Genomic DNA, 12,930 nt, shown 5'->3' on the forward strand with positions numbered 1-12,930 from the left:
TGCAGTGATTCATCAAAAAACTGTCTGTTAGTGCCTCCGTATACCAGATGTTGTAAGCTTTTATTGCATCATTTAATTTACATTCAAGATAACGTTCTAGAATGTCAAGTGCAGGGATTAATAAAAAAAATTGTCAGATTGGTGTTTGATCATATTTGCTATGATTAGGCAATTTGAGTAAGTGTTTAAGGCTTACGGCCACACCAGCTTGAGAATGCCCAAACTCATCTGACCTTGGAAGCTAAGCAAGTTTGGTCCTGGATAGTACTGAGGTGGGACCCTACCTAGGAATACCAGGTGCTGTAAGCTTTTCTTGCATCACTTTAATTTACTTTCAAGCTAACATGCTCAAATGTGAAGTGCAGTGATTAATAAAAAAACCATCTCTTAGCACCTGGGAATAGCCGATGCTGTAAATTTTTTGCATCACTTTCATTTACTCTCCAACTCACATGCCTGAATGTGAAGTGCAGTGATTCATCAAAAAACTGTCTGTTAGTGCCTCCGTATACCAGATGTTGTAAGCTTTTATTGCATCATTTAATTTACATTCAAGATAACGTTCTAGAATGTCAAGTGCAGGGATTAATAAAAAAATTGTCAGATTTGTCTTTGATCATATTTGCTATGATTAGGCAATTTGAGTAAGTGTTTAAGGCTTATGGCCACACCAGCTTGAGAACGCCCAATCTCATCTGACCTTGGAAACTAAGAAAGTTTGGGCCTGGATAGTACTGAGGTGGGACCCTACCTAGGAATACCAGGTGCTGTAAGCTTTTCTTGCATCACTTTAATTTACTTTCAAGCTGACATGCTCAAATGTGAAGTGCAGTGATTAATAAAAAAAACTATCTGTTAGCACCTGGGAATAGCAGATGCTGTAAGTTTTTTTTGCATCACTTTCATTTACTCTCCAACTCACATGCCTGAATGTGAAGTGCAGTGATTCATCTAAAAACTATATGTTAGCACCTTGGACTACGAGATGCTGTAAGCTTCTCTTGCATCACTTTAATTTACTGTCAAGATGACATGCTAGGATGTGAAATGCAGTGATTAATTTAAAAAACTATCTGTTAGCACCTGGGAATAGCAGATGCTGTAAGTTTTTGTTGCATCACTTTACTTTAATCTGCAACTGTCAAGTTTGTATGTGAAGTGTACAGATTAAATAGAAATATTTTAGTACCAGGGAATAGCAGGTGCTGTAAGATTGTATTGCATCCCTTTAATTTATGTTCAAGCTATCATGTTCAAATTTGAAGTGCAGTGAATAATTAACTCAAACTATCTGTTAGCACCTGGGAATAGCAGATGCTGTAAGTTTTTTTTGCATCACTTTCATTTACTCTCCAACTCACATGCCTGAATGTGAAGTGCAGTGATTCATCAAAAAACTATATGTTAGCACCTTGGACTACGAGATGCTGTAAGCTTCTCTTGCATCACTTTAATTTACTGTCAAGATGACATGCTAGGATGTGAAATGCAGTGATTAATAAAAAAAACTATCTGTTAGCACCTGGGAATAGCCGATGCTGTAAGTTTTTTTTGCATCACTTTCATTTACTCTCCAACTCACATGCCTGAATGTGAAGTGCAGTGATTCATCAAAAAACTGTCTGTTAGTGCCTCCGTATACCAGATGTTGTAAGCTTTTATTGCATCATTTAATTTACATTCAAGATAACATTCTAGAATGTCAATTGCAGGGATTAATAAAAAAAATTGTCAGATTGGTCTTTGATCATATTTGCTATGATTAGGCAATTTGAGTAAGTGTTTAAGACTTACGGCCACACCAGCTTGAGAATGCCCAATCTCATCTGACCTTAGAAGCTAAGCAAGTTTGGGCCTGGATAGTACTGAGGTGGGACCCTACCTATGTATACCAGGTGCTGTAAGCTTTTCTTGCATCACTTTAATTTACTTTCACGCTGACATGCTCAAATGTGAAGTGCAATGATTAATAAAAAAAACTATCTGTTAGCACCTGGGAATAGCAGATGCTGTAAGTTTTTGTTGCATCACTTTCATTTACTCTCCAACTCACATGCCTGAATGTGAAGTGCAGTGATTCATCAAAAAACTGTCTGTTAGTGCCTCCGTATTCCAGATGTTGTAAGCTTTTATTGCATCATTTAATTTACATTCAAGATAACATTCTAGAATGTCAATTGCAGGGATTAATAAAAAAAATTGTCAGATTGGTCTTTGATCATATTTGCTATGATTAGGCAATTTGAGTAAGTGTTTAAGGCTTACGGCCATACCAGCTTGAGAATGCCCTATCTCATCTGACCTTGGAAGCTAAGCAAGTTTGGGCCTGGATAGTACTGAGGTGGGACCCTACCTATGTATACCAGGTGCTGTAAGCTTTTCTTGCATCACTTTAATTTACTTTCAAGCTGACATGCTCAAATGTGAAGTGCAATGATTAATAAAAAAAACTATCTGTTAGCACCTGGGAATAGCCGATGCTGTAAGTTTTTTTTGCATCACTTTCATTTACTCTCCAACTCACATGCCTGAATGTGAAGTGCAGTGATTCATCAAAAACTATCTGTTAGCACCTTGGACTACGAGATGCTGTAAGCTTCTCTTGAATCACTTTAATTTACTGTCAGGATGACATGCTAGGATGTGAAATGCAGTGATTAATTAAAAAAACTATCTGTTAGCACCTGGGAATAGCAGATGCTGTAAGTTTTTGTTGCATCACTTTACTTTAATCTGCAACTGACAAGCTTGTATGTGAAGTGTACAGATTAAATAGAAATATTTTAGTACCAGGGAATAGCAGGTGCTGTAATATTGTATTGCATCCCTTTAATTTATGTTCAAGCTATCATGTTCAAATTTGAAGTGCAGTGAATAATTAACTCAAACTATCTGTTAGCACCTGGGAATAGCAGATGCTGTAAGTTTTTTTTGCATCACTTTAATTTACTCTCCAACTCACATGCCTGAATGTGAAGTGCAGTAAATCATCAAAAAACTGTCTGTTAGCACCTTGGACTACGAGATGCGGTAAGCTTCTCTTGCATCACTTTAATTTACTGTCAAGATGACATGCTAAGATGTGAAATGCAGTGATTAATTAAAAAAACTATCTGTTAGCACCTGGGAATAGCAGATGCTGTAAGTTTTTGTTGCATCACTTTACTTTAATCTACAACTGACAAGCTTGTATGTGAAGTGTACAGATTAAATAGAAATATTTTAGTACCAGGGAATAGCAGGTGCTGTAAGATTGTATTGCATCCCTTTAATTTATGTTCAAGCTATCATGTTCAAATTTGAAGTGCAGTGAATAATTAGTGCCTCCGTATACCAGCTCCGTATTGTAAGCTTTTATTGCATCATTTAATTACATTCAAGATAACATTCTAGAATGTCAAGTGCAGGGATTAATAAAAAAAAATTGTCAGATTGGTCTTTGATCATATTTGCTATGATTAGGCAATTTGAGTAAGCGGATAAGGCTTATGGCCACACCACCTTGAGAACGCCCAATCTCATCTGACCTTAGAAGCTAAGCAAGTTTGGGCCTGGATAGTACTGAGGTGGGACCCTACCTAGGAATACCAGGTGCTGTAAGCTTTTCTTGCATCACTTTAATTTACTTTCAAGCTGACATGCTCAAATGTGAAGTGCAGTGATTAATAAAAAAAACTATCTGTTAGCACCTGGGAATAGCCGATGCTGTAAGTTTTTTTTGCATCACTTTCATTTACTCTCCAACTCACATGCCTGAATGTGAAGTGCAGTGATTCATCAAAAAACTATATGTTAGCACCTTGGACTACGAGATGCTGTAAGCTTCTCTTGCATCACTTTAATTTACTGTCAAGATGACATGCTAGGATGTGAAATGCAGTGATTAATTTAAAAAACTATCTGTTAGCACCTGGGAATAGCAGATGCTGTAAGTTTTTGTTGCATCACTTTACTTTAATCTGCAACTGTCAAGTTTGTATGTGAAGTGTACAGATTAAATAGAAATATTTTAGTACCAGGGAATAGCAGGTGCTGTAAGATTGTATTGCATCCCTTTAATTTATGTTCAAGCTATCATGTTCAAATTTGAAGTGCAGTGAATAATTAACTCAAACTATCTGTTAGCACCTGGGAATAGCAGATGCTGTAAGTTTTTTTTGCATCACTTTCATTTACTCTCCAACTCACATGTCTGAATGTGAAGTGCAGTGATTCATCAAAAAACTGTCTGTTAGTGCCTCCGTATACCAGATGTTGTAAGCTTTTATTGCATCATTTAATTTACATTCAAGATAACATTCTAGAATGTCAAGTGCAGGGATTAACAAAAAAAATTGTCAGATTGGTCTTTGATCATATTTGCTATGATTAGGCAATTTGAGTAAGTGTTTAAGGCTTACGGCCACACCAGCTTGAGAATGCCCAATCTCATCTGACCTTGGAAGCTAAGCAAGTTTGGTCCTGGATAGTACTGAGGTGGGACCCTACCTAGGAATACCAGGTGCTGTAAGCTTTTCTTGCATCACTTTAATTTACTTTCAAGCTAACATGCTCAAATGTGAAGTGCAGTGATTAATAAAAAAACCATCTCTTAGCACCTGGGAGTAGCCGATGCTGTAAATTTTTTGCATCACTTTCATTTACTCTCCAACTCACATGCCTGAATGTGAAGTGCAGTGATTCATCAAAAAACTGTCTGTTAGTGCCTCCGTATACCAGATGTTGTAAGCTTTTATTGCATCATTTAATTTACATTCAAGATAACGTTCTAGAATGTCAAGTGCAGGGATTAATAAAAAAAATTGTCAGATTGGTGTTTGATCATATTTGCTATGATTAGGCAATTTGAGTAAGTGTTTAAGGCTTACGGCCACACCAGCTTGAGAATGCCCAATCTCATCTGACCTTGGAAGCTAAGCAAGTTTGGTCCTGGATAGTACTGAGGTGGGACCCTACCTAGGAATACCAGGTGCTGTAAGCTTTTCTTGCATCACTTTAATTTACTTTCAAGCTAACATGCTCAAATGTGAAGTGCAGTGATTAATAAAAAAACCATCTCTTAGCACCTGGGAATAGCCGATGCTGTAAATTTTTTGCATCACTTTCATTTACTCTCCAACTCACATGCCTGAATGTGAAGTGCAGTGATTCATCAAAAAACTGTCTGTTAGTGCCTCCGTATACCAGATGTTGTAAGCTTTTATTGCATCATTTAATTTACATTCAAGATAACGTTCTAGAATGTCAAGTGCAGGGATTAATAAAAAAATTGTCAGATTTGTCTTTGATCATATTTGCTATGATTAGGCAATTTGAGTAAGTGTTTAAGGCTTACGGCCACACCAGCTTGAGAACGCCCAATCTCATCTGACCTTGGAAACTAAGAAAGTTTGGGCCTGGATAGTACTGAGGTGGGACCCTACCTAGGAATACCAGGTGCTGTAAGCTTTTCTTGCATCACTTTAATTTACTTTCAAGCTGACATGCTCAAATGTGAAGTGCAGTGATTAATAAAAAAAACTATCTGTTAGCACCTGGGAATAGCAGATGCTGTAAGTTTTTTTTGCATCACTTTCATTTACTCTCCAACTCACATGCCTGAATGTGAAGTGCAGTGATTCATCTAAAAACTATATGTTAGCACCTTGGACTACGAGATGCTGTAAGCTTCTCTTGCATCACTTTAATTTACTGTCAAGATGACATGCTAGGATGTGAAATGCAGTGATTAATTTAAAAAACTATCTGTTAGCACCTGGGAATAGCAGATGCTGTAAGTTTTTGTTGCATCACTTTACTTTAATCTGCAACTGTCAAGTTTGTATGTGAAGTGTACAGATTAAATAGAAATATTTTAGTACCAGGGAATAGCAGGTGCTGTAAGATTGTATTGCATCCCTTTAATTTATGTTCAAGCTATCATGTTCAAATTTGAAGTGCAGTGAATAATTAACTCAAACTATCTGTTAGCACCTGGGAATAGCAGATGCTGTAAGTTTTTTTTGCATCACTTTCATTTACTCTCCAACTCACATGCCTGAATGTGAAGTGCAGTGATTCATCAAAAAACTGTCTGTTAGTGCCTCCGTATACCAGATGTTGTAAGCTTTTATTGCATCATTTAATTTACATTCAAGATAACATTCTAGAATGTCAAGTGCAGGGATTAACAAAAAAAATTGTCAGATTGGTCTTTGATCATATTTGCTATGATTAGGCAATTTGAGTAAGTGTTTAAGGCTTACGGCCACACCAGCTTGAGAATGCCCAATCTCATCTGACCTTGGAAGCTAAGCAAGTTTGGTCCTGGATAGTACTGAGGTGGGACCCTACCTAGGAATACCAGGTGCTGTAAGCTTTTCTTGCATCACTTTAATTTACTTTCAAGCTAACATGCTCAAATGTGAAGTGCAGTGATTAATAAAAAAACCATCTCTTAGCACCTGGGAATAGCTGATGCTGTAAATTTTTTGCATCACTTTCATTTACTCTCCAACTCACATGCCTGAATGTGAAGTGCAGTGATTCATCAAAAAACTGTCTGTTAGTGCCTCCGTATACCAGATGTTGTAAGCTTTTATTGCATCATTTAATTTACATTCAAGATAACATTCTAGAATGTGAAGTGCAGGGATTAATAAAAAAATTGTCAGATTTGTCTTTGATCATATTTGCTATGATTAGGCAATTTGAGTAAGTGTTTAAGGCTTACGGCCACACCAGCTTGAGAACGCCCAATCTCATCTGACCTTGGAAGCTAAGAAAGTTTGGGGCTGGATAGTACTGAGGTGGGACCCTACCTAGGAATACCAGGTGCTGTAAGCTTTTCTTGCATCACTTTAATTTACTTTCAAGCTGACATGCTCAAATGTGAAGTGCAGTGATTAATAAAAAAAACTATCTGTTAGCACCTGGGAATAGCAGATGCTGTAAGTTTTTTTTGCATCACTTTCATTTACTCTCCAACTCACATGCCTGAATGTGAAGTGCAGTGATTCATCAAAAAACTATATGTTAGCACCTTGGACTACGAGATGCTGTAAGCTTCTCTTGCATCACTTTAATTTACTGTCAAGATGACATGCTAGGATGTGAAATGCAGTGATTAATTTAAAAAACTATCTGTTAGCACCTGGGAATAGCAGATGCTGTAAGTTTTTGTTGCATCACTTTACTTTAATCTGCAACTGTCAAGTTTGTATGTGAAGTGTACAGATTAAATAGAAATATTTTAGTACCAGGGAATAGCAGGTGCTGTAAGATTGTATTGCATCCCTTTAATTTATGTTCAAGCTATCATGTTCAAATTTGAAGTGCAGTGAATAATTAGTGCCTCCGTATACCAACTCCGTATTGTAAGCTTTTATTGCATCATTTAATTACATTCAAGATAACATTCTAGAATGTCAAGTGCAGGGATTAATAAAAAAAATTGTCAGATTGGTCTTTGATCATATTTGCTATGATTAGGCAATTTGAGTAAGTGTTTAAGGCTTACGGCCACACCAGCTTGAGAACGCCCAATCTCATCTGACCTTGGAAGCTAAGTAAGTTTGGGCCTGAATAGTACTGAGGTGGGACCCTACCTAGGAATACCAGGTGCTGTAAGCTTTTCTTGCATCACTTTAATTTACTTTCAAGCTGACATGCTCAAATGTGAAGTGCAGTGATTAATAAAAAAAACTATCTGTTAGCACCTGGGAATAGCAGATGCTGTAAGTTTTTTTTGCATCACTTTCATTTACTCTCCAACTCACATGCCTGAATGTGAAGTGCAGTGATTCATCAAAAAACTATATGTTAGCACCTTGGACTACGAGATGCGGTAAGCTTCTCTTGCATCACTTTAATTTACTGTCAAGATGACATGCTAAGATGTGAAATGCAGTGATTAATTAAAAAAACTATCTGTTAGCACCTGGGAATAGCAGATGCTGTAAGTTTTTGTTGCATCACTTTACTTTAATCTGCAACTGACAAGCTTTTATGTGAAGTGTACAGATTAAATAGAAATATTTTAGTACCAGGGAATAGCAGGTGCTGTAAGATTGTATTGCATCCCTTTAATTTATGTTCAAGCTATCATGTTCAAATTTGAAGTGCAGTGAATAATTAGTGCCTCCGTATACCAACTCCGTATTGTAAGCTTTTATTGCATCATTTAATTACATTCAAGATAACATTCTAGAATGTCAAGTGCAGGGATTAATAAAAAAAATTGTCAGATTGGTCTTTGATCATATTTGCTATGATTAGGCAATTTGAGTAAGTGTTTAAGGCTTACGGCCACACCAGCTTGAGAACGCCCAATCTCATCTGACCTTGGAAGCTAAGTAAGTTTGGGCCTGAATAGTACTGAGGTGGGACCCTACCTAGGAATACCAGGTGCTGTAAGCTTTTCTTGCATCACTTTAATTTACTTTCAAGCTGACATGCTCAAATGTGAAGTGCAGTGATTAATAAAAAAAACAATCTGTTAGCACCTGGGAATAGCAGATGCTGTAAGTTTTTTTTGCATCACTTTCATTTACTCTCCAACTCACATGCCTGAATGTGAAGTGCAGTGATTCCTCAAAAATCTATCTGTTAGCACCTTGGACTACGAGATGCTGTAAGCTTCTCTTGCATCACTTTAATTTACTTTCAAGATGACATGCTAGGATGTGAAGTGCAGTGATTAATTAAAAAAACTATCTGTTAGCACCTGGGAATAGCAAATGCTGTAAGTTTTTGTTGCATCACTTTACTTTAATCTGCAACTGACAAGCTTGTATGTGAAGTGTACAGATTAAATAGAAATATTTTAGTACCAGGGAATAGCAGGTGCTGTAAGATTGTATTGCATCCCTTTAATTTATGTTCAAGCTATCATATTCAAATTTGAAGTGCAGTGAATAATTAACTCAAACTATCTGTTAGCACCTGGGAATAGCAGATGCTGTAAGTTTTTTTTGCATCACTTTCATTTACTCTCCAACTCACATGCCTGAATGTGAAGTGCAGTGATTCATCAAAAAACTGTCTGTTAGTGCCTCCGTATACCAGATGTTGTAAGCTTTTATTGCATCATTTAATTTACATTCAAGATAACGTTCTAGAATGTCAAATGCAGGGATTAATAAAAAAAATTGTCAGATTGGTGTTTGATCATATTTGCTATGATTAGGCAATTTGAGTAAGTGTTTAAGGCTTACGGCCACACCAGCTTGAGAATGCCCAATCTCATCTGACCTTGGAAGCTAAGCAAGTTTGGTCCTGGATAGTACTGAGGTGGGACCCTACCTAGGAATACCAGGTGCTGTAAGCTTTTCTTGCATCACTTTAATTTACTTTCAAGCTAACATGCTCAAATGTGAAGTGCAGTGATTAATAAAAAAACCATCTCTTAGCACCTGGGAATAGCCGATGCTGTAAATTTTTTGCATCACTTTCATTTACTCTCCAACTCACATGCCTGAATGTGAAGTGCAGTGATTCATCAAAAAACTGTCTGTTAGTGCCTCCGTATACCAGATGTTGTAAGCTTTTATTGCATCATTTAATTTACATTCAAGATAACATTCTAGAATGTCAAGTGCAGGGATTAATAAAAAAATTGTCAGATTTGTCTTTGATCATATTTGCTATGATTAGGCAATTTGAGTAAGTGTTTAAGGCTTACGGCCACACCAGCTTGAGAACGCCCAATCTCCTCTGACCTTGGAAGCTAAGAAAGTTTGGGCCTGGATAGTACTGAGGTGGGACCCTACCTAGGAATACCAGGTGCTGTAAGCTTTTCTTGCATCACTTTAATTTACTTTCAAGCTGACATGCTCAAATGTGAAGTGCAGTGATTAATAAAAAAAACTATCTGTTAGCACCTGGGAATAGCAGATGCTGTAAGTTTTTTTTGCATCACTTTCATTTACTCTCCAACACACATGCCTGAATGTGAAGTGCAGTGATTCATCAAAAAACTATCTGTTAGCACCTTGGACTACGAGATGCTGTAAGCTTCTCTTGAATCACTTTAATTTACTGTCAAGATGACATGCTAGGATGTGAAATGCAGTGATTAATTAAAAAAACTATCTGTTAGCACCTGGGAATAGCAGATGCTGTAAGTTTTTGTTGCATCACTTTACTTTAATCTGCAACTGACAAGCTTGTATGTGAAGTGTACAGATTAAATAGAAATATTTTAGTACCAGGGAATAGCAGGTGCTGTAAGATTGTATTGCATCCCTTTAATTTATGTTCAAGCTATCATGTTCAAATTTGAAGTGCAGTGAATAATTAACTCACACTATCTGTTAGCACCTGGGAATAGCAGATGCTGTAAGTTTTTTTTGCATCACTTTCATTTACTCTCCAACTCACATGCCTGAATGTGAAGTGCAGTGATTCATCAAAAAACTGTCTGTTAGTGCCTCCGTATACCAGATGTTGTAAGCTTTTATTGCATCATTTAATTTACATTCAAGATAACATTCTAGAATGTCAAGTGCAGGGATTAATAAAAAAAATTGTCAGATTGGTCTTTGATCATATTTGCTATGATTAGGAAAGTTGAGTAAGTGTTTAAGGCTTACGGCCACACCAGCTTGAGAACGCCCAATCTCATCTGACCTTGGAAGCTAAGCAAGTTTGGGCCTGGATAGTACTGAGGTGGGACCCTACCTAGGAATACCGGTTGCTGTAAGCTTTTCTTGCATCACTTTAATTTACTTTCAAGCTGACATGCTCAAATGTGAAGTGCAGTGATTAATAAAAAAAAACTATCTGTTAGCACCTGGGAATAGCCGATGCTGTAAGTTTTTTTTGCATCACTTTCATTTACTCTCCAACTCACATGCCTGAATGTGAAGTGCAGTGATTCATCAAAAACTATCTGTTAGCACCTTGGACTACGAGATGCTGTAAGCTTCTCTTGAATCACTTTAATTTACTGTCAAGATGACATGCTAGGATGTGAAATGCAGTGATTAATTAAAAAAACTATCTGTTAGCACCTGGGAATAGCAGATGCTGTAAGTTTTTGTTGCATCACTTTACTTTAATCTGCAACTGACAAGCTTGTATGTGAAGTGTACAGATTAAATAGAAATATTTTAGTACCAGGGAATAGCAGGTGCTGTAAGATTGTATTGCATCCCTTTAATTTATGTTCAAGCTATCATGTTCAAATTTGAAGTGCAGTGAATAATTAACTCAAACTATCTGTTAGCACCTGGGAATAGCAGATGCTGTACGTTTTTTTTGCATCACTTTCATTTACTCTCCAACTCACATGCCTGAATGTGAAGTGCAGTGATTCATCAAAAAACTGTCTGTTAGTGCCTCCGTATACCAGATGTTGTAAGCTTTTATTGCATCATTTAATTTACATTCAAGATAACATTCTAGAATGTCAAGTGCAGGGATTAATAAAAAAAATTGTCAGATTGGTCTTTGATCATATTTGCTATGATTAGGCAATTTGAGTAAGTGTTTAAGGCTTATGGCCAAACCATCTTGAGAACGCCCAATCTCATCTGACCTTGGAAGCTAAGCAAGTTTGGTCCTGGATAGTACTGAGGTGGGACCCTACCTAGGAATACCAGGTGCTGTGAGCTTTTCTTGCATCACTTTAATTTACTTTCAAGCTGACATGCTCAAATGTGAAGTGCAGTGATTAATAAAAAAAACTATCTGTTAGCACCTGGGAATAGCCGATGCTGTAAGTTTTTTTTGCATCACTTTCATTTACTCTCCAACTCACATGCCTGAATGTGAAGTGCAGTGATTCATCAAAAACTATCTGTTAGCACCTTGGACTACGAGATGCTGTAAGCTTCTCTTGAATCACTTTAATTTACTGTCAAGATGACATGCTAGGATGTGAAATGCAGTGATTAATTAAAAAAACTATCTGTTAGCACCTGGGAATAGCAGATGCTGTAAGTTTTTGTTGCATCACTTTACTTTAATCTGCAACTGACAAGCTTGTATGTGAAGTGTACAGATTAAATAGAAATATTTTAGTACCAGGGAATAGCAGGTGCTGTAAGATTGTATTGCATCCCTTTAATTTATGTTCAAGCTATCATGTTCAAATTTGAAGTGCAGTGAATAATTAACTCAAACTATCTGTTAGCACCTGGGAATAGCAGATGCTGTACGTTTTTTTTGCATCACTTTCATTTACTCTCCAACTCACATGCCTGAATGTGAAGTGCAGTGATTCATCAAAAAACTGTCTGTTAGTGCCTCCGTATACCAGATGTTGTAAGCTTTTATTGCATCATTTAATTTACATTCAAGATAACATTCTAGAATGTCAAGTGCAGGGATTAATAAAAAAAATTGTCAGATTGGTCTTTGATCATATTTGCTATGATTAGGCAATTTGAGTAAGTGTTTAAGGCTTATGGCCAAACCATCTTGAGAACGCCCAATCTCATCTGACCTTGGAAGCTAAGCAAGTTTGGTCCTGGATAGTACTGAGGTGGGACCCTACCTAGGAATACCAGGTGCTGTGAGCTTTTCTTGCATCACTTTAATTTACTTTCAAGCTGACATGCTCAAATGTGAAGTGCAGTGATTAATAAAAAAAACTATCTGTTAGCACCTGGGAATAGCCGATGCTGTAAGTTTTTTTTGCATCACTTTCATTTACTCTCCAACTCACATGCCTGAATGTGAAGTGCAGTGATTCATCAAAAACTATCTGTTAGCACCTTGGACTACGAGATGCTGTAAGCTTCTCTTGAATCACTTTAATTTACTGTCAAGATGACATGCTAGGATGTGAAATGCAGTGATTAATTAAAAAAACTATCTGTTAGCACCTGGGAATAGCAGATGCTGTAAGTTTTTGTTGCATCACTTTACTTTAATCTGCAACTGACAAGCTTGTATGTGAAGTGTACAGATTAAATAGAAATATTTTAGTACCAGGGAATAGCAGGT

At 36.9% G+C, this 12,930-nt stretch overlaps 17 pseudogenes; all 17 read left to right on the plus strand.

The window, feature by feature from the left end:
• The first annotated feature begins 190 nt into the window (after positions 1-190).
• On the plus strand, positions 191-309 carry LOC145650306 (5S ribosomal RNA; annotated as a pseudogene).
• Positions 310-657: 348 nt separating this feature from the next.
• Positions 658-776, plus strand: LOC145650700 (5S ribosomal RNA; annotated as a pseudogene).
• Positions 777-1,788: 1,012 nt separating this feature from the next.
• On the plus strand, positions 1,789-1,907 carry LOC145644724 (5S ribosomal RNA; annotated as a pseudogene).
• A 352-nt stretch (positions 1,908-2,259) lies between these two features.
• On the plus strand, positions 2,260-2,378 carry LOC145650523 (5S ribosomal RNA; annotated as a pseudogene).
• Positions 2,379-3,484: 1,106 nt separating this feature from the next.
• Positions 3,485-3,603, plus strand: LOC145650347 (5S ribosomal RNA; annotated as a pseudogene).
• Positions 3,604-4,394: 791 nt separating this feature from the next.
• LOC145649364 (5S ribosomal RNA) lies at positions 4,395-4,513 on the plus strand (annotated as a pseudogene).
• Positions 4,514-4,862: 349 nt separating this feature from the next.
• Positions 4,863-4,981, plus strand: LOC145649365 (5S ribosomal RNA; annotated as a pseudogene).
• Positions 4,982-5,329: 348 nt separating this feature from the next.
• On the plus strand, positions 5,330-5,448 carry LOC145650250 (5S ribosomal RNA; annotated as a pseudogene).
• Positions 5,449-6,239: 791 nt separating this feature from the next.
• On the plus strand, positions 6,240-6,358 carry LOC145649366 (5S ribosomal RNA; annotated as a pseudogene).
• Positions 6,359-6,706: 348 nt separating this feature from the next.
• LOC145650855 (5S ribosomal RNA) lies at positions 6,707-6,825 on the plus strand (annotated as a pseudogene).
• A 667-nt stretch (positions 6,826-7,492) lies between these two features.
• On the plus strand, positions 7,493-7,611 carry LOC145648276 (5S ribosomal RNA; annotated as a pseudogene).
• Positions 7,612-8,278: 667 nt separating this feature from the next.
• LOC145648277 (5S ribosomal RNA) lies at positions 8,279-8,397 on the plus strand (annotated as a pseudogene).
• A 791-nt stretch (positions 8,398-9,188) lies between these two features.
• LOC145649367 (5S ribosomal RNA) lies at positions 9,189-9,307 on the plus strand (annotated as a pseudogene).
• Positions 9,308-9,655: 348 nt separating this feature from the next.
• Positions 9,656-9,774, plus strand: LOC145650000 (5S ribosomal RNA; annotated as a pseudogene).
• Positions 9,775-10,565: 791 nt separating this feature from the next.
• Positions 10,566-10,684, plus strand: LOC145648986 (5S ribosomal RNA; annotated as a pseudogene).
• Positions 10,685-11,475: 791 nt separating this feature from the next.
• LOC145650330 (5S ribosomal RNA) lies at positions 11,476-11,594 on the plus strand (annotated as a pseudogene).
• A 790-nt stretch (positions 11,595-12,384) lies between these two features.
• Positions 12,385-12,503, plus strand: LOC145650331 (5S ribosomal RNA; annotated as a pseudogene).
• Positions 12,504-12,930: the final 427 nt, after the last annotated feature.

Source organism: Electrophorus electricus, chromosome 13 (genome assembly GCF_041902795.1).
Source record: "Electrophorus electricus isolate QZ-2024a chromosome 13, ASM4190279v1, whole genome shotgun sequence".
Classification (NCBI taxonomy): Eukaryota; Metazoa; Chordata; class Actinopteri; order Gymnotiformes; family Gymnotidae; genus Electrophorus; species Electrophorus electricus.